The sequence below is a fragment of the Paroedura picta genome, chromosome 2, assembly GCF_049243985.1.
Source record: "Paroedura picta isolate Pp20150507F chromosome 2, Ppicta_v3.0, whole genome shotgun sequence".
Classification (NCBI taxonomy): Eukaryota; Metazoa; Chordata; class Lepidosauria; order Squamata; family Gekkonidae; genus Paroedura; species Paroedura picta.
In genome coordinates, this window is record NC_135370.1 from 145,043,187 (window position 1) to 145,063,797 (window position 20,611).

General features: G+C 42.4%; 1 long non-coding RNA gene across 4 annotated transcripts; it reads right to left on the bottom strand.

Moving 5' to 3' along the window:
- Positions 1-345: 345 nt before the first annotated feature.
- On the bottom strand, positions 346-18,516 carry LOC143830503 (uncharacterized). Of its 4 annotated transcripts, XR_013228506.1 has the most exons (5): positions 17,454-18,472; positions 14,985-15,180; positions 13,471-13,550; positions 7,114-7,229; positions 346-912 (listed from the first exon to the last, which is right to left on the bottom strand). It is a non-coding gene; the product is annotated as an uncharacterized LOC143830503 (long non-coding RNA). The 4 variants fall into 4 exon arrangements; XR_013228508.1 differs by lacking the exons at positions 14,985-15,180; positions 17,454-18,472 and adding an exon at positions 18,494-18,516; XR_013228507.1 differs by lacking the exon at positions 14,985-15,180 and having other exon boundaries at positions 17,392-18,458.
- Positions 18,517-20,611: the final 2,095 nt, after the last annotated feature.

Sequence of the window (20,611 nt, forward strand, 5' to 3'; positions counted from 1 at the left end):
GCATTTGGTAGGGGACATTCAGTGCCATTTAGTGGTATTTGATAGCATCTGATACTCGGCATGCCATCATTTAGGGCTAGTACTATTTTTTGCAGCCTACCCTACCTCATGGGAGTATCACCTTGGGATAACCCATGTATGTCTTGCTGAATCTCCTGAGAGGAATGACAGCCTACAAATGGGATATATAATATAAATGGACACCAGCTCCCTAAAGCCTGTGTCCAAAAGAAGCAATGATATTGGCATATAAACAAAAGGATGCCACTGAAAATTATAAAACAAATCCATCTACAGGTGTCAATTCCAGTGTCTGGATTTCCAATGAATTAAACATCCCATAAATCAGTGGGGAGTGCACATTTATTCCAGTAGTCATGATGAACTCACCATGACACAGCAATGCAAAGTTCTCACAAGGGAATTTTGAGCACCTTGAACAGTTTCCTGTTTTTCCAAGGGTACGACTAGTGATCCTGGACATTTCATCAATTCCCACTCTCTACTTGTGGGGACCTTAAGATCTTGAAGTTACACTAGGGATGGTTGTATATTCACTCTCATTTCTTAGTGCAGTGGTTGGAATACATAACCTTCAGGAGCTGAAGCCCAGTGATGCTGTGGAAATGTTTGAAGAAATTCTGCAGCCCCAGACAAGAGAATGATTGTTAAAAGACCATGATTTCATGTGGTGTTTGCTATTGCCGGAGCTGCTACTGTTCAGTTCCAACTCGTTTTCCATGAATAGCGACATTATTGGTTACAGCTTTCAGCGGGGAGTGATCACCAGACACTGCATTACAAACTTCTACGGAGGGCAAGTCTGTGTTGAAAAGATTTTCCATTTCCACCACCTTCCTGCTTCCCATGTTCTTTACACATTATTTTCTTTTAGCAGAGCAGACTGTTGTACTGAAATTGAAAGGAAATCAGAGATGTGAACAATAACATATCTAGATTTTTTGTTAAAAAATAGCATCTTCCATTTCTTTGATGCTAAAACAGGAGTGAAGAATAAGCGATCTTGTGTATTACAATGTACCTCATCAGAAAAACAACATAAATTCTTCTCCTCTCCACCCACACCCTTGAAATTCACATCGCTTGAGAAAACAGTCATTTCCTCTTAGGTACCAGGAAGATAGAGTTGGCAAAAAGTTTCACAGCACCAATATTTTCCATCATGCATGTTAGGACTTTGACATTGCCACTGCTTACCAAGGACCTCCACACAAACGTTAAGCTACCTCATCGTGGTCAAGGAAGCCACATTTATAAATCATGGTTTCCTAATGTCTATTTGTGTTTTATATCTCAAATGCATTTGTGGTGCAGCTAATAAAGAGATGTCTTCATTCCTTACATCCTGTCCTTGTCAATTTCCAGGCATTCTGCCCATTGCAAAAAGCCTTAAATCTTACAAGGAGGAACTGGTGGCTACATTTACCCTTCTTAAGGTCATTTCAAATGGTCGACACATGGATGAGCAATTGTTCTTTCAAGACTGCTGGACTGAAATAGTACGAGTTCAGTAACAAGCAAAAATGGGTCTCGCAAGGGGCCCAGCATCAGAGACTAAAATTCAAAGCAAATGAGATAATTATATGAATTTCTGCATTAGTCAAAACACATAATTTACATCTCAAATGGGTGCTTTAAAAGTTAGTGAAATAATGTGGAAGAAAAGAATGGCTGTTTTTATACCCTGCTTTTCTCTACCAGAAGGAGTCTCAAAATGAGTCCCCCTTTATGCCCACAATTGCCCTCCCATCTTCTTTGTACAACTGGCATATTGTGAGGTATGTGAGGCTAAGAGAGCTCTGAGAGAACTGTGACTGGCCCAAGGTCACCTATCTGGCTGCATGTGGAAGAGTGGGAATCAAACCTGGTTCTCCAGATTAGTGTCTGACTCCATTAACCACTATACCATACTGGCTCTTTCATTAAATGTCAGTTTAATTTTTCAAAAATTAAAGATAAAAGCTGTAGACTTGGGGAAAGCCCAAACAGCTCCAATTGAAAGAGCTCCAATTGCTCATCATGATACATGGAGCTTTGGACTTCAGTTTAGCGCTAGGAATTTCTCCACAACCACTAAGTAAGTAATATATATATCTTGGGCACAAAATCAAACATATACTAGGACCAACCAATAATGTTGCATATTCTATAGTTCCCACCATCTAAGCTAGGTCAGCTCTGTATTGTCCTCACACTCCTGCTTCTGTTTAATATATACAGAGAAAAACAGAACCTTTCCAAGGCAATTGGTATAATAAATTTTATATATCAATAATTTTTATATATATAGTTAGGCCACCGGCTCTGTAAAGTATTGTGGGGAATGTCAGTCAAAAAACATTTATATATATATATAAATTGCTTGATAAGAGTATAAGGAATCAACCACTGAAGAAAAATTGTGAAAACGGAGTATATCTAGAAACCATTTTGGTTGGTCCTTAAAAAATTATTGATATATAAAATTTATTGTACCAATTGCTTTGGAAAGGTTCTGTTTTTCTCTGTTTGTGTTTTGAACCTTTCTTCCTTTCTCGTATTCTGTTTAGTATATGGCATCTCTCCCTGATGTGCAGGGGCAGAGTGGCCATTTAATTTACAGGGAAATGTCTTGGTGCGCCACTGAAGAGCTACTGGTCATCAGGAACAGTGTTAAGCCCCAGCAACTCTGCCACTCAGAGCCTCAGGGGCCACTTGGCTCCCTCCCTTCTTCAGCAAGGGCAGGTGGTGTCAGCTGAGCAATCACAGTTGGTAGCACCACAGGGCCGGCTCTCTTTGGCTTTCTTCAGGGACATTTTCACTTCCCAGTCTGCTCCTGCTATGTTTGTATTAGTTTCAGAAGGCCACCATGTTGGTCTGCATCAGAAGGGTTAGATTTCAGGCCAATAAGAATTCCAGGGTCTAAGCTTTCAAGAGTCAAAGCTCCCTTCATCAGATATAAACAGGAATTCCATTCCTATTTCTACTCAAAGGTGCTATGGGACTCAAATCTAGTTCTACGTTTGTTATTAATGATTTGTCTGAATGCTTATTGGGTTAAAAAATTGATTTAAGCCTTGCTTGTCTGTTTGAAATTCTAATATACAAAGGAGCTGGGTACCACTGAAGGAGGTCTACTTCAGCAGTTGGATGTATCTTAATGAAATCAACAATGTCCTGTAGAATGGAGTGGAAGGGGAGGGGCTTTGGCTCAGTGGTAGAGTCCATGTGTAGCATGTAGAAGGCTCCAGACTCAACACATGGCATCCCAATTAAATGACTTCCCCTCTGTGCCTGTGACCCCAAAGAGCCAAAAGAGTAAAAACAGATAATGCTGAGTCCAATGGATTGACAGCTAAAGTCCGTTTTGCATATTACCCCAATTAGCATTTGATCCTTTGCTCTGTTAAACAGATCAGCATTTTCTAATCTCCTATTATTGTAACAAATAATACTGGCACTTAGAATTTAGGAAGCCCATTTCAAGCTTCCAAATACATTACCTCAGAAATCCTCACCACAGGTTTGTAACGTAGCCATTATGATTAACAACCCATTAAAGGGGGAAGCTGGGGAAGAAGAGGGATTTGTCTAAAGCCAGGCCAGTTCACATAATATCAGTAATAGGATTTCTGTAGATGATCTGCTAAGTTGCTAACAACAGGCAGTGGGGAAGTTTAAAATGCCTAAGGAGTTTTCCCTTCCAACTAGGCATGAGAGTTGATACCTGGGTCCTCATTAAAAACAAAATTACATTTCCAAGTCCTCTTAGAAAGCAACTTAAGAGAGAAATATTAACCACAGAATTTTCCCGGACAACATTTCTGAGAAACATGTTGTAAAAACCTCATACCGGATCAGTTTTGTTCAAGAGAATGCTAACTCTTAAATTTCGACAGTGCCACACACGGAAGACAACAGAGTGGGTCACCTAGGCTGCCAGCAGCCTGTGCCACAGGTGGAGGGATGCCCAGCCAATGTCCCCTGTTGTGACAATAGACTCTGCATCTGTGGTGGCCCACCAGAACAAGAAGCAGCCTCAGGTGACACCAGTGCCCAGCAGAGAATAAAGAGTGCCCTCAGGTGACACCAGGGCCCAGTGCCACCACCAATGCTCCCGCAGGCCTACATTCACCATCCAGCACCCATCTGTAGGTAAGCGTGGCAGATGGCTGCCCTGGGTGGTACCATGTCAGCGTTCCTGGGCAGCAGTCAGACTCAGGACCTTCACCCGTTGACAGATCCAGAACCGGGGGGGGGGTGCTGTGAAAACTGCAGCCCTAGCCCCAGTTAGGGTAGCCCAAGTAGTGGCGCCTTCTTTGCAGCATTGTGGAGAAGGGGCCAAAAACAAAGTTGGACATGCGGAGTATGAGTGACTTATACATTACTGGGGATGGAAGCCACCGCCAACCCTTGTTGTAATGTCTTGTAGAAGAAATGTATGTTGTAACACTGTCACATTCAGCATCTCTCCCCCTCCACTCCGATTCATTTGGCTGCTACTTGCAGGGGATGGAGAAATATAAACTGTAAGAGCCCGTTTATTTTACTAGATGTTTCCAGGGAGACTGTCGGCTGTTTACAGCTTTACACTCCCATAATGTCTGGTTAGGTACTCACTCAACTGTCTGAGGGTTTCACAGCATATCCAGTTTGGTGGCTGGGGTTGTTTTTTTTTTTTTTTTTTGTAGTACAACATTTAATTATGACACACAAAAAGCAACAGTTTCTCATGCTAGAATGCATTGTTTTCTTAAACATGAGACAAAATGTTGGCCTTTGTTGTGAGAGAAGCCTGGTTACAAGGGAAGATACCGAAGATATCAGATTCCATTGTGTTATACTGCTCTCTAGAGGGCAAAATTGGAATGTCCCTTCTTTTTCATATAGAAAAGCATTCAGGTGGGTAGCCGTGTTGGTCTGAGGCAACAGAATAAAATTCAAGTTCAGTGGCACCTTTAAGACTAAGTTTTATTCAAGATATAAATGGGGAAGAAAGAAACAGATATGTTAAATGGTTTACAGCCATTTAAACCTAACAGTTGATGAGCAGACCCACCTACCCGAATGGCTGAACTATACAAAGCTATGGCAAATTCTCGAGAGCCAGCCTGGTATCGTGGTTAAGAGCAGCAGCCTCTGATCTGGAGAACCAGGTTTGATTCCCCACTCCTCCACATGAAGCTTCTTCTATGACCTTGGCCTCTCTCAGCGCTCTCTCAACCTCACCTACCTCATAAGGTGTCTGTTGTGAGGAGAGGAAGGGTGGGCGATTGTAAGCCATTTTGAGACTCATTTGGTTACTAAAAAGTAGGACATAAAACTCTCAACTCTTCTAGAAGAGCTTTGGTATGAAGTCACCCAGAGGTTGCTGCCAGGCTTGGCTTGCCAACCTCCCAGGGGGACCTGGATATCTCCCATAATTACAACTGAACTGCATACAACAGAGATCTGTCTGCCTGGAGAAAATGGCTGCTTTGGAATATGGATTCTATGGTATTAAACCCACCTGAGGACTCTTCCTTCCCCAAACCCTGCCCTCTTTATACTCAACCCCAAAATCTCCAGGAACTTCCAACCTGGAGTTGGCAACCCTAGCCAGGCCTATGCTTATTGCATCTCCCCTCAAAGGCCAAAATAGGCCTGGAAAGGGTTCCTGTCTCCTCCCCCTGCCTTTTATTGACAGAACCTCACCTAGAATACTGTGTTTGCCTAGCAACAACCAATGAGGAAATCCATTGCTTAAAGCTACACACACTCCTTTTATCATATTCAAGGGTTTTTTTTAGATGTCAGGTTTTTCTGCAAACCTGAGGCCCTTTTCAGGTTTCTAGAAAGATCTGTCTTGACCATCCACAGTTTCAGTCACCACATTCAAGTATGCAGATCTTTGGTTAATTTTGCTATCAGAATATTAGACAAGGGGGAGTCACCTTGCCAGGGGCGAAAGCAAAAGTCAATGTCTACAGAGCAGAGCCATCTAACAAATGGGAGCCTGGAACAAGGAAAGGGGAGAGGAGAACAAGGAAGACACCCTAAATAAGCCCCTTTGGCCATGCCCAGGAATGCAGCTTACCACCTTGACTGACTGTGAGTGAAAGTGGAATAGGAGACAGCTTGATTCCCAGGATGATGACAGAAATGATGATGAAGACCTGCCAAGCCCTAAACATAAACTAGGCAAAGGGGAAATGGTTGGCCAACCTACAATCATCTCAACAATGAATGAAGGCAACGATGCCTGTAGAGCCCCCCTACAGTGCTATCCAAGGCGGCTGCTTCCAGACAGCTCTAAAACAAGGTCCTTGCACCTGCCCAATCAGCAGCACCTTTACAGCAGTGTGAGAGGGGAGATGGCTGCAGCCATTGTGCCAGTGGTGCATGTGCCAGGCTTGGCCAGGGCCCAGGGAACAAGAACCTTTCGGACTGCATGCTAAGTGAGGCACACAGACACCAAATGCCAAAGGAAATGACATGAATTAATACTCTGCCCAGAGAGAACCCCAGGCCAAGAAAGAGGCCACTATAATGTCCCACACCTGTGGATGTTCTTACGTGGGCCAAAAAGTCTGGGCCTAGTGACTGCCCTGCCTGCAAAAGTTGGAGGTAGCTTGTTGAGGGGAGTCATGACACAAGGGGGAGGGGGGGTTGGCTGAGAGTTAGGGCCCAAAAGGAGCAAAGAGATGCGGGGGAAGAAAATGGAAAGGCCACCCAAACTTCAGGAAGAGTCTCTACTTAAAATCCTGGCAAAGTGATCAGAGCAATCACCTTCATAAGGGGGCAGTCAGGCCCTGTGCCCCACTGTGCGACTGCACCACAAGCACCCACACCAAGGCACAGGACCGGATCCCACATTCAGTGAGAATAGTGTGTCAAACCTCCCCCAGCCCTTAGCATCCTGTTCCCTGGAACATTCAGCCAAGGATCAGAACTCTGCCAGCAGTATGGGGGAAAGGGGATGGATGTGAGTGGCCAGGATGGAAAAGGAGCCATGGGCAGGATGATGAGTTGCCCTGGGAACTAGGATTTTGTTGGCCTGTCATGCCTGCTCTGCTCCCAGAATCACCCTGCCAGCAGTCTGGGCAAAAGGGAATAGTGACCACACACACATACCTCTAAGGCATCACTGGGTTTCTTGGTGAAGGAAATCAACATTCAGTTTCTGAGTTGCTAAACCAAGCAATATGGGACGATACAGGGCTTGAACCAGCAGAAGTGCTCTGATTTTCCTAAACAGTAGACATGCAACATGATTACCAGGCAGGTACACCCTATCCAGGCCCAGAAGACACCTGCATCATTGCAGGTAGCTGCGCTTCCTGAGGCCCACCCCTCTTCTGCAGACATAACTGTACAGCAGGGCCAAACCACCCTCCTGCCCTGTCTGCATAGCAGGTGAGTGCATCTCCCTGGGCCCACACTCCATTTGCTGAAAAGGCTTGTCCAGAAATATGCAAGTAGCTTCCTTCCTAATGTTCATTTACAAGAGGCTGTATGTGGTCATATTTGACAGAACAAGTGTTATGCCCATCATTGTGGACAGAAGGTGAGTGTCCAAAAGGGCTTCTGACAAAGAGGCTCTGCCTTCAGACATGGTAGAAGAAAGTTCAGAGGCTGAGGAAGATCAGGACCTTCCAGGGCCCCTGGAGTTGGAGCTACCCAGCCTCAGCTAAGTGCCACCCACGGCTCTGCTGTCAGGAGCACCAGTGTCAGGCCACAGTCTGCATCCAGCCCCAAGAGTTCTCCAGAGAGACTCCTCTCTGTGGATCAGCTGTTTGTTAGACTGTGGGGGAAGAGGAGATTCAAATGGTGGGAGGGAGGCAAACCTTCAAGCCATCCCACAGAGAGTTCTCTCAGTGGGATCCGGCTTTTGGTGAACTTCGCAGGGCTGAGACATTTAAATGGATCTAGGTCCTTTTAAAAGCCCCAAAGCTGAAAAATTCAGTTTTCCTGAATCTTGCTGATCCGAATACCAATGTCAATATTGGTAATTAGGTATATCAACATATACTGATTTTTTTTCAGGTCAAATCTCCCAGAGCCTGGGGGGTGGGGTTATTTATTTGTTTGCATACCTCCATTGTAAGCCACTGATACACCTCCAGGAGGCAAACGTAGGGCATAGAAAACCAGCTCTTCTTTTTCTTCTTCTACAATCACCTATCCTTCCTCCCCCCCAACAGATATCCCGTGAGGCATGTGGAGGAGGAGTGGGAAATCAAAACAGTTCTCCAGATTAGAGGCTGCCACTCTTAACCACCACACCAAGCTGGCATTTTTCCTCTAGAAAATATCTATATCCCACTTTTCAGTCCACACAAGGGAGCCAACAAGAATCCATTCAAACATACAATGCCTGGTAGGGGGTGTTGTTGGGGGTTTTATATGTGTGTGGTGTGTGTGTGTTTTAAGTGACACATCAAGTAGAACTTGCGTCTGCAGCAGAAAAAGCATTATAAGAGCTTTGTCAAAATACAGTCAGGATAAATTTGGTACAACTGTTTTACGGGTAAGCTACAAGACTCATTATATTCCGAGTACAACGTATCACACTCCTCCCTCCGGCCCAGTTCATAAACTCCGCATTATCTCCAGCATTGGGAACCTTGATATTGCTCGTGGAGACTATTTTGTCTTCAAGAGACAGCAAAGTACTTTTAATAACAGTCGGAGTCCTGTAGGAATGGAACGATGCCTTCTCCCCCCTCTATCCTGTTACCACAACCACATAGACAGATGACTGTGTAAATATGAGAGGGTTGCTGAGAGCGATACAGCAGAAGCATCGTTCACTGAATATGGAAGGCTTTATCTATGTCCTCAGGGCTTATGGGTACCGTGCTCGTTTGTTTTATATCAGCAATATCCTGACACTTGCCCATCGACTAACTTTATGTTCTCTTAGGGCTCTCTTGGCCCCACCTACCTCATAGGTGTCTGTTGTGGGGAGAGGAAGGGAAAGGGGCTTGTCAGCAACCCTGGAACTCCCTTGTGCAATGAAACGTGGGGTGTAAAAAATCAGCTCTTCTCCTTCCTAAAAGCAGTATTGTGCCCTGCAGAATGGACTACAGGCAATGGCTATTGCATTACCAAATAACATCGCTACCTGAAAGGAATAGTATGTCTGGCGGGCTGCTGCCTTTATTTGCTTGCCAAAAGCACATGTCAAATTTTAAAATTCTTTCCCCCCCAAGTCCCCTTTCCCGTGGGGATTGCCCTTCTCCCATGGTGACATGCAGGCCTTCACTTTGATTACTGGAGAGTTTGCTTTCCTTTTTGAGGAGGCTGCCTATCATTACCCCTCTGGTGATGGCATCTATCTCTGCAAAGACTTCGTTCTCATTAAGGGGCATTCCCATTGACCCTTTGTAGATCTGCAGCAGAGGCATGTTCTTCCATTAAATCTTATTCAAAATCACAAGCTCAGCAGATTTGGGTTTCAATTCTCAGCCGATGACTTCATTTTTCCTGTAAGGGCCATGATCCATGTGTGAAGGCAATGGGGGGGGGATGCCCTCCTTTTCTCACTACAGTTCCTGAGGCTTTGAAGGTTTGAAGGTTTGTGAATCCTCTGGTGTGGGACTGAATATGATGAGATGGGATTGCCAACCTCCAGGTGGTAGCTGGAGGTATCCTGAGATTATAACTAATCTCCAAGGACAGAGATCAGTTCACCTGGAGAAAACAGCCACTTTGGAAGGTGAACTCTATGGCATTATATCCCATTTATGTCTCTTCCCTCCCCAAATCTCTCCAAATCTCCAGGTATTTCCCAGTCAAGAGCAGGCAACCCCAGACAGACCGCAAGTAGAAAGGAAAACTGGCAGCCCCTTCCTCGGTGTGCAGAAGCACTTTCCACTTCCACATGAGGCCCTTCCTTTTGTCTTGGTCATTGTCTGTTGCCTCGCATTGATTTTAAATACATCTAAATATATTTCTAGAGATGCCAATCAATTTTGCCAAACTCAAATTTCTATTTATTCTTGTTTTGTTTGAGTACTCCAGCTTGGACCCTAGGCAGTCTGAGGTCTGATTCTGAAATAGTAATCATTTATACCTCTAATCGTGTTACAGTGAATGCACATATAATCTGCATGTATATGCACATACCTGTTTATAATTGCCAACTAGCATTCACTTTGCAAATGAAAACAGGAATCTGTATCTGGATAATTTTTTGGGGGGTGGGGGTGTTAACTAGTATGTTCAGTTGTTACCCAGGGGTTTTTTGCACGCCTTCAAAATAGCACAATGGTTGCCAATTGAAAACGCTACTGATTTGCTGTTTTGCACAAGGTCGTCGACAATCTGCCACACACCTGAAACCAATCTGCAAAAAGCGCTTCCTTGTAGCGCTTTCAGGTAAATCCCCAAAAGTGGATTCACCCTCCGGAAAGCGATACACTCCTGCAACCAATCTGCAACACTAGCGAAAAAGACCTGTGCATTAACATTGTTGCAGTTTCTACAAAGTCCCTCCCCCTGGCTCTCTTCTCTGATCTTCCGGCAAAGCGATCGCCATTTTTTTTTCTCCGAGCGAGCGGGGATAACGCACCAGCGAGCCTCTTTCAGTTTAGAGGCTTCCCTGGCTTCAGTCCCTCCCCTTCAGTCACTAAGCACACACATTTTACACATTCATTCAGCCGAAAATCGGGCCCGTGAGAGGGGGGGGAGGGGGGGATTTTTTTTTTCACTCGGAGGGAGCGTGGCAACGATCAAACGACAGCTCAAACACACCAGGCAGCTGGATGGGTCTCTCCGTTGCAACGAATTAACACAGATTCGTTGCAATGGGTCTGTTTTTTTTTTAAAAAAAAAACCTTTCTTAAAGGGAAAGGGGCTGTTTGGGAGCATGCTAACGGCTGCCCATTGGCTGCTTGACGGCCAGGGGCGGGACGAGCTCGGCAATAGCGCTTCCTTTCTAGCGATTTCTGCCGAGACCGGAAGCCTGTGGGAAATGCTACAAAACGCAACTGGATTCCACTACAAAGGCAGGTATGCATAACGACGAATTCCACTATTTTAAATGGCGATTTTTCATTCAGTGACCAATTTGCTACAAAGATCCTGGTGCGTAAAGCCCCTCAATGTATGTATAAAGAAAAAAATCAAGGGTACATTGTCCACGGATTGTAGTTGTGTTCATTGTAACCTGTGAACATGGCTACTGTGTTAACGGTTTCCAAATGCTGTTGTGGCATTTATGGCAAAAATGGGCACTTCTACCCGTCTATTCACTTATACTCAGTGAAGATTGGGGACAGCTAAGGGCTTAGTTTGTCAAGCTGACAGTCTTAGACCTTGAAATAGGAGGAAAAGATACTCTGGCTTCTGAGCTGATTTTTTAATTTTCATTTTATGCTGTTAGAACGGTAAAAGCATATCTGCAGGCAAGTGAATGGAGCAGAACTACATCTGCATTGAATTCAGCACTGACTTTGGGTTGAGGGGAGCTGATCAAGGTGGCAATTTAACTAGATTTATCTTTGCTGCAATCCAAGGTGTTTTGCATGGAATCTCTCTGCCTCTCACTGTGCTATTCCCACCATGACTGATGATTTCAAGTGATTCACTGCTAGAAAAATGAGTTCACTTGCAATATCCATATACCCTTTGTAAATCATCTGTCTGTCTACATCTTGGTAACGTGTGTACTGTGTAATATTGCACTGAAGATATGTTCCAAAAGAGTAGCTATGCTGGCCTATTGTAGCAGAAGACTAGCAATTTTTATTCCAGCATGAGCTTTCATAAGTCAGACATCATTTTTTCAGATGCTTATTGTAAGGAAATCATTTTGCACATATATTTATAAAGAAAAATGCAAAAGGGAAGAGAAAAGTTGGGACCGAGAGAGTCTTGGTATGGACCCTATCATAAATCTTTCATGTGTAATTATCTGTGTAAGGGACTGGAATGGATTAGAGTATTGCACATAAAAGATTATGAGTGGTCAGAGGTACTCTCATAGGGTACAGATAAGTGCAGTAAATGAAAAAGGATTAACAACAACAAATCAAGAAAGAGTCAATCGAAAGCATTCCTTGGTTTATTCTAATTCAGTACTTTTGCATGGGATGTTTCCTTTAAAGGTTTTCGGAAGTTTTTCAGTAGGACAGTGACTTTCAGATCTGCAATGTTCAGGAAGATTAAAATGTTCCTGTTCTGGTTTCCTGAATGTTATAATTTATGTTAGATTAAAATAGTATGCCTTCTCACATGGGAACTGACCTGTTTGGTCAGTATAGATAGTGGAAGGGCACTCTCAGCATATGGCGGAATATATTAAATTGGATAATGTTCAAGTGGATGAATCCAGGACGGTGATATTATTAGGCCCTGTAGCAATATTGCCTAAGCTTACATAGGACGTGCCAAAAGTATATGAATTGTCCCTGTGAAGTTCTTTTTCTCCAGTGAAAATTGAGTTGGAGACAAGTCTGAAGCCTGTTTTAGAGCACTGTTGTAAACAATTTTCAATCAAACTCAACTCTAAGGTAGAAAATTAAGTTCATATTAGAAGGTGGTGTTAAGAGAAATGCTCTGTTATCCCCAAATGCTCTGATCAAAAATTGTGGAAATCAGCCATGCAAAAAGGGGGATAACTAACTATGATCTCTTTTGCACAGTTTGCAAGGTGATTAAGCCCTTCAGGAATCCAAGGCAGACAACAAGTACTGTTTAAAATAATATTGTTGCTTTATTTATATAATAAAACTAAGCAATTACACTAACACCTACAGCAGAAAGAAATAATATAAGAAATGGCTAAGTTTGGGGAAGAGAGCAGCAAGGTTCATATGATTACCTATCTTGAACAGATGGAGAAGTGGGATGCGTTGAAGGAGGGAGTCAGCAACAGGAATGAAACCAGCATCTGAGTTGGGCGTCGCCAGAGGGAAATGAGCACCCTGGGAGCCCCAAGGAAGGGTTTTTATACCCTTTCCTTAGCCAGATATGTGGTAAAAAGTCACAAAGGCAAAAGGTGAGCTTTGGACCTTTTTGATGTGGGTCCAAAAGGTTGATTTATCCAGGATGTCACTTCTAATTCCCCCTCCCATTTGGTTACACAATTGAGCACAGGTTCTCACAATTACTCAACTGCTACATTCTTGAATTTAGAAAAATAAGAGGTAAGGATGGCCCAAATCATGGACACTTGGCAGCCTAAGTAGGCCTCCTAATAATCATATTAATCCTGGGACTGTAAGTAGAGTACTTAGCCTCATAAAAGTTCACTGCTGCACTATTGTTATTTATTTCAGTGAAGGCCTATATAGGTGTTTTTCATCAGCCTGAACTATAAGAATCACCTGCAATATATCTGATCATAGAATACTATTAAGTCTTCTTTATACTTATGGATAAGGAATTCTGTTTTATGGGAACATCCATGTTTTAGTTGTAAGTCCATAAATCAGCAGTGCCAAACTCTTTGATATATAATTAACTTCCCATTAACAAACTTACCTGGAAACAATAGAACAACTTCTACCATGTAAACTCTCACTCTTGAAAAGGAAGAACCCTCCACAAAGGCTTCAGGCATTCTGATGAAAAAGAAATAACCAAATACCACAGAATATTTAATTATCTATGCTGGAAATGAGAAACAGGTGTAATTAAACTAACACTTTTTAAATTAAGTGACCCCTCTTGACCAGCCATCTGTGAATAATTCAGTTTTTTCCCCTCCTATTATTACTGTAAAATTAAAACTAGGGCATATAAATGGTGAGATCCTCTTTAACTATCTTTAAGCACCAGCAATATATATTTTCCACCAGTTAAAATCCTTAATGATACCAAAAAAATCTGTCAAGCATAACTCCCCCAATTCATTTGCCTGAAACCATCAATATTTTATCATGCACTTGCAGTTGGCTTTAATTTAACAGTCCAGGTTACTAATCAAACAAAACACCCAAGTCATTAAAAGTTAGCGTGCCATTTAGAAAGTGCATTTCACGTTTATTAAAATATCTTTCATGGAGCCATTAGAAGGCTAAAGTTTTAATTACAATCAGATATTTAGTTCTACTTCAGTTATGCTTTTGGCACTCTCTTGCAACTGCCTTGATTAATCTTCTGGACAGAGCTCATCCATTACCTTCTGAAATTATTTTCCTCTTTACTTCTTCATAATTCATCTCTTCCCCCACCCCAACCCATCCTACCCTCCTCAAAACATGTATTAAGCAGGTGTGTATCATACCTCCCTGGAAAATAAGTACTAAAATAGCTATAATTCAAATAAAAGATACAGTTCTTTGTTGTCAATTTCACTTTTGAACTATTTTCTTGGACAAGAAACAGTAATACGCTCAATATTATTTTTTTAAGATGTTCAATTCAGTTTTGTCTGCTAGGCCTGTCATAGAATACGTTGAATTTCAACATGCTCATTTTCTCCTGAAATATAATCATCATCTGTTTCACCAGTACACATTTGAACTGTGTTTTCTCCCCCTGTTAAACAAATAACCCATAACAGAGCAATTAAAATACTATGCAAAGTAATTTGGATAAACAGCCAGTATATCATGAAAAATTGGCCTGAAAGTTCAATGTAATCATACTTAATTTCAAAAGAGGAATTAGTTAAAAATAAGAGGATTAGATAAAAGTCACCTAAAAGGCAATCAAGAGTGTCCAAATCCTTTAAGAAGGTTGAATGCTATCTAACCCTATTATAACAGAGGCCCTAATAAAATGCATACCACAGATTAGAAAAAGCACAAATAAAGCTCAAAGTACTCCAACATGGTGAAACAGCACAGCCAAAGACTCTGTGAAAAGTTCACTGTAGAAGAATGCAATGTCTGGCACAACAGAGATAAGTGCTTGGTAAGATAAGGAAAAAAATGAAGAGCAAGTTATTTGTGGGATAGGAGGCATTCATAGGGATATAACAGAAGCAACCAGAAAACTAGCCGATGTACCTGTAGGGGCACTGAAATTAGGCCAATAAAAGAAGTACTTGCATTAGACTTTGTGACAGGCTTTTCTACTAACTGAAGTTGTCCACACAGCCACTCATGATTTTGAGGAACCAGGTTGGAGTTTTAAACTCTAAACCTTCCTTCAGTTGCACCATGTTCTTAGGGCAGCAAGTGTAGAAGCATCGGGATCACTACCATGAAGTAAGTTTTGTAGCAAACCAGTAGAATACAGAGATTTCTGGGACAAGAGTTGAACATGATTAATAGCCACATAGATTTACTTATTTACAGTTTTTTTAAAAGAACAGGCCAGCAGCAAAAGTCTCCAAACAGTCAAAGGAAAACCTTGGCTGAGGCACATAAATTAAAGCTAGTTATGACTTTACAGTGTGGTTTGAATTTCCTTTAATGCTTTCAGGTTCAAATAGGCTTTCACTGACTAGCCACTAGCTTGGATACTTCTACAACAGACACGGTTCCATCCATACAAGCCTGCTCTTTCCTAGCAATCAGGCTAAACGGTACAAGGTCTGCTCATCACCAGAGACAGGCCTATGCCACTCTGCCACACTACCGGGCAGAGCTGTCACTCTGCTCTTTTGCTAACAGACCATAAACTATCAGTGCACTCTCCCGGAGGTCGATCTGAACTGACTCCTCATTTGTTTCTCTCCGATATTCCACCACTCCCACTGAAATGTGACTGGAAGCTGCAGCAGAAATCCCACAGGCTCAGCAAAATGGCTGTTCTTCCCTTCAGCTGCAGGACAGCCTCTTGTGTGTCACAGACTTTGAGGAGATTGTGCAGAGAGAGACTTACATTTTTTCCCCGCATGCTGTAAAGTAGGAGTCCCAGAACTTGTTGAACCTCTAGGCACTTTCAGAATTTTTAGAAAGATAGTGAACGCTATCACAAAATGTCTGCCATGTCTTTCCAAAACATGGTTGCCGTTGAGCAGTCAATAAAAGTTAAGGAGGATGTTTTACTTGAAGGAACAGGTTTCCCAGTACTACTGACCTGATACCTCCTGGATACCTGATACCTCTTTCTCTATTTACTTCATGTATATTCACACCCTACTCCAATGAGGTGGGGCAATGTACTTTGAAGAAGAAACAAGTTGGTATCAGGAAACATTTTGGTGGACACTGTTTCAAAGCCTATATTGTTGCAGATACCATGGTGGCCATGACGGGAGTCATGGGACTACCAGATTACTAGTTACTACCTAGTCATAGGGTTTCGGAATACAGTTAGCAAATTCATATTCAGCCACCTTGCTGGATCTGGAACACCTATGCAATGCTGCTTTGAGCTCTGTGATAGAAAACAGGTGCAATATAATGCAAATGTCATAAAGGAAGCTTGAGGTTTTAAAATCCACTACATAAACTAAAACTAAGAAATCTCCAGACCAAGATGACATTTACACATGTATCCTTAATGAGCTCAAATTTTACATGATTTACCTTTTAACTGAATTGTGTGCCCTTACTTATACAATATGTCTTCTGGAAGGCAGCCAACATAGAACCATTTTTGTAAAACAAAGATACTGGAAAGATCCACAAAATTATCATTTTAATTTTTGTTTCAGTTAAACTGACAGAAAACAATTACATGGCTGGGACTGTCAAATATATAAGAGAAAAGAGCCTTGATGATTAAGCACAGGTACTGTAAAAGAATTCTTGCCTTTCTAACAATTTTATGGTATGCTGTATATAAATGTTATATTTGCAACCCCCTTTGAGATTTTCAGGAAAAGCAGTACAGAAATATATTAAATATGCAAACAAACTTTTGTTAAAGGATAAAGCAGCATGAAATATATAGTGTTACAAGAACCTGAAAGGATGGGGGGGGGACATCTCATGTTCTCCTCCCCTCTGTTTCCTCTTTCCCTTCCCTGGAAGTCCCACATGGCCTCTTTCCTTGTCCTGTTTCCTTCTCTCCTTCCCACCCACCAGCCAGCCTGCCCTTTTCTGCAATTCTGTCTTTAACATTTCATCCTTCCCTCCCCTTGGCAGTCTTTACCAGGGAAAGCTATGATGCTGGTACTGGGCCCAACTGCATGGTGAGAACTTGTGGGGGGACTTAATTTCCCCCCGTTTCCTACCTATACTATTTCTTCTTTCTTTTCTTCTAGCAACCCCTACACCCTCTTTTCTTGCTTCCTTTCTCTCCTTCCACCCATCAACCAGCCTTTTATTTGCCTCCCATCTTCAGTTCTAACTCTCTATTTAGTTCATTTATACCCTGCTTTTCTTCATAATAGGGTCCTAAAGTATCTGACACCATTCTCCTCCACTCCATTTTATCCTCACAACAACCCTGTAAGGTAGGTTGGCTGAGGATGTGTGACTGGCCAAAGCTACACACTGAGCCTCCATGGATCTCCCAAATTCTAGTCTGAAACACTAACTACTATACAACACAATAGAGTGCCTGCTGTGGGATGGCCAAGCTTGTCCCAGGTGAGTCAGATAGGTTTCATGGTATTGAGTAACCTGGAGGTTGCTGCAAGGCCTTGCCTTGAGGAGTTCTCCTTTCCTTTTACAGATAGGAACCAAGAGTTGTAAGCTGGCAATACTATTGTGGTTGCCTAGTAACCCGCATAAAGTCCACTGAGTTTCTTAAAGCCACAGGCACTGCTTATAATAATGAAGACAGTAAACCAACACATTATATTTTTAGATTCCAGATTTTTCTGTAAATTTAGGACTGTTGGTAGAAATATGTGTTTTGTCTGTTCATTGTTCCAGTCTCTGGGTTTAAATATCCACAGATTTGGGCACATTGAGAATTAGACATAGTGATTATTCTATTTATCATTTTAAAAATACACTGCAGTATCTCTCTGATTTAACTGAAATCCTTACTGCAGGAGGAAATGCCAGGAGGAAACTTGCTTCACTCCAGCTTGCCCACTAAAAATTGCATTTCCTACAAAGGCTTTTAGTCCTGCTGTGGAAAATGTAACTTTTAACAAAAGAGCAGTGTTGAGAAACCTGATTTTCAATGAGAAAATGGGATGAAGCAAAAGAAGAAAAGTTGGTTCTTATATGCCACTTTTCTCTACCCGAATGCATCTCAAAGCGGCTTACAATCGATTTCCCATTCCTCTCCCCACAACAGACACCGTGTGAGGTAGGTGAGGCTGAGAAAGCCCTGATATTACTGCTCGCTCAGAACAGTTTTATCAGTGCTGTGATGAGCCCAAGGTCGCCCAGCTGGCTGCATGTGGAGCAGGAGCAAGGAATCAAACCCAGCTCACCAGATTAGAATTCTGCACTCATAGCCACTACACCAAACTGGCTCTCTTAAAAGGATTAAGGTGTATCCCTTCAGGTTCCCCAATCTTCCCTTTTAAATTACAACCCTAATCAAAATATTTTACTAAATAAAAACCTGCTGGGGTCTTAAAATATCAGGAGCTAATATGTAGCATTGCTCTGTCCAAATGCCTTAATGTTAGAGCCAATAATGCAAAACTGATAGAGTTGCCAGGTCCATCAGATCAACCAGCAGGAGATGGGGAGAAACTCACCAGAAGTGGGGAAGAAAGAAGCCAGAAGTATACACAGTATTGCTACGTCACCCAGAAATGACATAGGCATAGCAGTGACATCAGGGGGTAACACCCTGGTTTTCAGCAGAACTCTATGGTTGAATTAGTTTTGTCACAAAACCAGAGCATTGCCCCAGACATCACTGATGTGCCTAACTCATGGGTGACATAGCAACAGTACATTTACTTCCAGCTTTTTGCCTTGGGGAGCAGGTAATTTCCCCTGGTTTCTGAGAGCTCCAAATCGAGGGAACCCCTACCCCCAAGTGGGGACTGGTAACCCTAAAAACTGAGCATATATACATTAGTTATACGTACAGGTTGTGAAATTCACCTTTCTTAGTGCTAGGTTTTTCTTATCTTAGCATAAAGTATCAAGTCTGGCCACAACTCCTTTGATTAGGAAAAGATAATATCTATATCTCTAACTGGAAACCCCATATGAACTTTTTGCATTTAAAAGGAAAAAAATGAACTGATGATTTGTGGTTTTGTGGACTAACAAAAAAAGATTTCGAGAATTAAAAAGAAAGTTTTTTCCTTCTATAATTGTAAAGTAACTGGTAAGTAGAGGAGGAGAAGAAGAAGAGTTGGTTCTTATATGCCACTTTTCTCTACCCGAAGGAGGCTCAAAGCGGCTTACAGTCGCCTTCCCTTTCCTCTCCCCACAATAGACACCCTGTGGGGTGGGTGAGGCTGAGTGCCCTGATATCACTGCTCAGACAGAACAGTTTTATCAGTGCCGTGGCAAGCCCAAGGTCACCCAGCTGGCTGCATGTGGGTGAGTGCAGAATCGAACCCAGCATGCCAGATTAGAAGCCTTCACTCCTAACCACTACACCAAACTGGCTCGCTTGATATATTGGCTGGAAACCTGAATCTGAAGAAATTGCTGAGGCCCATAAAGTATTTGCAGAAGATTTTCATCAACATCTAGCAAAAAACCCATCCTTTTCTGGCCAGCACTGCCAGTCTTCTGTTATTGTCCCTACACAAGAAGTTATTGAAGAAAGCTCAGGCCCCAGCATCATATTCTTCCCCCAAAACAAACATTTACAAACAGCTGGCATGTGCACAGCTGTGCTCAGAAAATCCCATGCACTCAAACCTCCACCTTCCTCCCTCGTGGCAGATCAGTAGGTTATATGAGCAGTCAATCTCTTTCATATCTCTGATCACCGTAAATGTCTTGTTGACAGGGTTTACAGAGATTCCAAAGAAAAGGAATCCACATAGGTAAAGTGTTGCTGATATAACTGATAATATGGTGCCATCTAGTAGTTAATAACAAGAATAGCATTTTAATAAGTGTATTTCTTCAGAAGTTCTAAAACTATCAAGGTGATGTGATCCCATAAGATGTCATTGGGACACATGAACCTATATCCCAACTTCCTGCAGTTTCCCCCCTTCTTTTTTATGCCCCCTCCCCGCCCATCCTTGAACAACTCCTTGAACTCCTTGAACAACGCCACCCAAAACAGCTATATTGGCTGCCACTCTGCTTCTAAGTTTAATGGAAGATGCTGGTTATGACTTTTAAAGCCCTTCATTATTTACAACCTACATAGTTGAAGGGCAATCTCATTCTATATATCAATATGTGCCAGCTATGAACTTCAGGCAGCCTTCTGTTGGTCATTCTACCTATTAAGGTGGCCCATCTGGCATCAACCAGGGCTCAGGTCTTTTCCATTGTGTCTCTGGCTCTGTGGGATTCCTGAAGAAGTGAAGGAAGGTCAGGAGGCATTGTAAGGCCTGCCTGCTTTCCAGGGTTTTTGAGGGAGTCTGGATTAGGCATCTTTTAAGAAAGGAAGGAGGGAGAAATTTGGGGTTGTTTTTGCTTTAAACTGAAAATGCTTTAACTATTACTGTAAGCTACCTTAAACCACAAGGAAAGGGTGGATAGGTAGGTAGGTATGTAGATAGATAGACAGACAGCCACACAGACACAGTATCCTCCTACTATCAGAGTATTTTATAGTGTCGCCATATATGACAAATGCCTCAAAGGACCAAGGAACAAGGAGATAATTAAAATAATCGCACACAAAAGCAGTCATTGAATCTGTTTCATCCATAGAAACATAGAATAAT